Raw genomic sequence first — 4,208 nt, 5'->3', positions numbered from 1 at the left:
GGCGGTACAAGTTGCGCCCTACCCTGGCCCCCTCCTAATTCCTTCTTTCCATTGAGACAAAAAATACTTTTGGGGCCTGGACGTAACATATACTATAACCAATACGATGCAAATTTCCGCAATTTCGACACAATTCGGCGCAATTTGACTGAATTCGACATCTAAGTTCTTGTCGAGCAATGTCACGTGAAAAATACCACATTTTCACTATAGTGAAATTTAGCCAATCAAGTGAAAGCTCACTTTTATGAATTTCACTAGGTTTCAAGATACACAATCGACCCCAAGGTGGGGTGATCGTCGTTTAGAATACATGCATTAGCTCCCTCCACCGCAGACAGCAAGCGTCTTCCAACTCCATCCGTCCTTGAGCAGCCCCAGAGAGTGTGATGTGCATTGAAGTCTCCCACGAAGATGCAATTCCGCTTGGATTCGCCGTAACTCAAAAGATCCACATAAAACTGGACCGGGACTCTGCGGTTAGGATGGCAATAGGTATTGATAACCGTGATATGCTCCTTGTCAGATGTTACACAGATGCCAAGCATCTCCACGTCCTCATTCGCGAAGTTCGACAGGTCAATTATGCTGAAAATCACATTATGTTTAATTAGAGTGCAAACGCCTCTCGTACCTTGCTTGACTATGTCCCCCCTAATGACGTAGAAGCCCTTGAGGGAGAAACTGGACGTAGAAGAAAGAAGAGACTCTTGAATACATATAATATCTTATTTACCGCAAATAGTTTGTAGTTGAGGGAGCTTGCCTCTTATTCCGCAGCAATTCCACTGTAGAATGCTAACGGATCTGGATGTCCTTTTATTGTGAGTGAACGTAATAATCGTGTTCTGTGATTCCAGTGGTGTCAAAAGAATCGTTTGAATTGAATCCAAAAAATAAGTTAATGAGAGAGTCTAAATTGAAATTGGAAACTTTGAGAAAATTAACTAACCTCTGTAGTAACTCGATGATCGGGTCCGTGATTGTTGAAAACTGGTGGTTATTGAAGAATTTTTTGAGATTAATTAAGAATTTGATGATCTGATTCGTTATGCCGTTTCCTGATAGATAATCGTTCTGTATTTCCCATCTTCTTAGATATTCCTGGGACTGTATTTTTTCCCGTAAGTTAACTGTAATCGGATTTGAGGGTGGATGACCACTTGTTTCGTAGAGATGGTCTTTATGTTGCTGCTGAGAAGCTGGAACATTTCTTCCCATAAATGCGGGATGCTCAGTGCTACTTTGTTCTCGATTTGAGTAAGTGCGTCCCTTAATAATAGATTCAACTCTAGTGACTCTGGGTTTGCGAGGAGAGCGATTAAGTGTAGCTGTCGCCTCTGCGTAGATTTTGCTATGTAAGCGACCCGGTTCCTCTAAGTCCTCTCTTTCCAGTATATGAAATCTGTTTTTGAACAAGTTGGCGAAAGATTCGTGGCTTGGATCCTCTTGTGATTTGGTGGAAATATAGGGGAAATTGCGAAGATTTTTATTTATTGAGTGACCTGTCTATCCATTATTGGCGGAAATAATCTTTTTGGCCTCCACGAATGGAATGTTCTCGTGAGCTGCCAGGTTTATAATTTCATTATGCCTGCGTATGACAAGGCAGTCAAAGGAAGTTGCCAAATGTTCCCCTTCGCAGTTGATACATGAGTGAGGGGGTAGTTTTGCTTCACAGTCCACGGCTTTGTCATGATCCACAGTAAAGGCATCTGGGTTTACAATTCTTGCAATCTTTTCCAATATGTCCCACTCGATAGCAGACGTAGCATATCCTTGTTTTGGGAATATATGGTTCTGTGTATTTTGCGTTGAATAAAACTATTTCCTTGGGCAGCTGTTGGCCTGTGAATTTGACACATAAGGTTCTAGAAGGAATATATGACACTTGGTGATTTATTGTCATACGTCGGTTTAGACGCTGAATGTCGAGGATTTTGATAGAAGAGCGGATGTGGCCTTTAATGCATTCAAGGGACAGTGATTGGTCTATACCTTTAATGATCCCCGTTCTCAAGACACGAAATGAGGGTATGAAGACCCTTAACTTATGCTTCGCGAAAGCGGGATTGGCGACCATACGATTGGCCGCTTCCGCAGACCTAACCTCTACTAGTGCTTTGCCATTGTCTATTCGTTTGATGTTAAGTACGTCTGCATTTACAATTTCGGACACAATGCTAGAAAGGACCGAGAAGTGGATTACAGCTGTTTTGTCTGAGTATACTTATACAGCGTAAGGAGATTGATCCTTGTTTGAGTAAAAATAATTTACTTTGTTTGTAGGTTGCGTCATGTTTGGTTCACGTGATTCGTTGGTGGCTCTTTGTGTTGTCGGTTGCACCCGATCGCGGAATTGTGTCGACTAGTTTTACCTTGTTTTTGAGGTTCTCAATCGATTGCGAAGCTCGTTTTCTCGATTGAATGGTTACCTCGTCCACCTCCATAGGCTGAGACATGTCCTGGTTATTGACTTGTGGCGGTTGATTGGCGGGTGTGCCTGTGGCTTCCGCCACCAGAGATGTCAGCGCCATGTTAATGCTGCCAGAATCCAGATTGTCTGTATGAGACTGTACAAGAGAAGGATTTAGGAACGGTAAAGGATCGTCAGGCAACGGAACAGAAAAAAGCGGGGGTGCGGTAACGACAGAGACGACGGCCCAGCCCCGCGAGACACGCCCGGGCTCGCAATCGCATTCGCCCCGCCCCGGCCAGGGGGCTCAGCCCCGGCCATGAGCCCTAAGGGCAGCAAATTAAGTTTTTAGAGCTCAAAGGAAGTCGCGCGAACTAAATGACCCTCAACGGCCAGCAACAGTAGCCGGCTATAGTACTAACACAAGCTAAGGCTTTACAACGACACTCGAAAACGGATGCTAAGCGAGACTCACACGGCTCACACGTCCCACCTCGGCGAGCACTCACGCGCGATTCTCTGATTTATGACTTACGGCTTATTATAAAAAGCCTTTTACAAGTTGCGCCCAAAGACATAAAGAATGGACTACGCGAACCATGTGTCAAAATGGCCGATAGGGATGAGATAGAGGAACCGTGGCAGACGGCCCTTAGAACCAGTGATGCACATTTGGCTCCCCGGCAACACGGAATCCAGCCCCACCACTTGCACCCCCATCAAGCCGACACCTACCGGCATCGAGTCGGCCGTCTTCGCCGCGAGAGTGAGTGAGACAGCGAGAGGCAGCGACGTCCTTCTCGCTCTACCAGTAACTCGTAAACACAAGCGAGTATTAGAGCGAAAAGGACGGCCGCTCTCTCTCGCTGTCTCGCTTTCTCTAATAGTCGCTTGTTATAAGCGACCGAAAACCGAAAATGTACTTTCTCGGCCGCTCGGCGTATTCCTGTATAGGGTATCCCGACCTTTTTTGCCAATCACTTTTGTGTTCATAGAGCGGATTAAACTGAGTCCAAAAGTCCTTTATCATTTTTCAATTTTCGCAATAGTTAACAAGATATTAATTACTAAAAATTGTAAGATATTGAAAAATATCTAAAAAAAGGTTTGAAAGAATCTATCAATAATAATAATAATAAGCAAGCCCATCAAAGCCAAACATCAGTTAATCGGATGTACAATTTATTTTCGTGTAATTAAACAACTCATATAAAAAATTAATTAAATATACGTTTCGACCCCTATTTTTGGGTCCTTATCAATATAATATAACCTAAATCCGCTTACATACTATACGCAAATTCCAAGAAGCGATACAGCTCATTCTTCTTTATCCAATTACCAAGTTAGCTGTGTAACGAAATACTCACATCAATATAGCAACGCACACCGGCATAAAAATTAATATAAATCAAAAATTACATATACTGAACATACAATCAAAATTGGTACACTAATACTAAAAATTGAAGTTATAAAAATTAAAAATTACGTATGCAGTCATATTCGTTACATCAAATTGGAAAGAATACTTATACAATATAATTGCGATTAAAGACATAAACAATGCGTTAATACTTGAAATACTGGAAGTTAATACAATAGAAAAGTTACCTGAATTAAGTCAAACGCACTGTTACTACATAAAAATCTTAATTTGTAAAATAATATGAATTTTAAATAAATAACATTACGTCAATATAGAATAAATACAATGATATAAACTTACATAAAAAGAGAACGGAATCCAATACATTATGTCAAAAGGGTAGAACACATTGCTCATCGAAAT

Source organism: Trachymyrmex cornetzi, unplaced genomic scaffold, assembly GCF_001594075.2.
Source record: "Trachymyrmex cornetzi isolate Tcor2-1 unplaced genomic scaffold, Tcor1.1 scaffold357, whole genome shotgun sequence".
Classification (NCBI taxonomy): domain Eukaryota; kingdom Metazoa; phylum Arthropoda; class Insecta; order Hymenoptera; family Formicidae; genus Trachymyrmex; species Trachymyrmex cornetzi.
Note: the sequence above shows the minus strand (reverse complement) of the source record.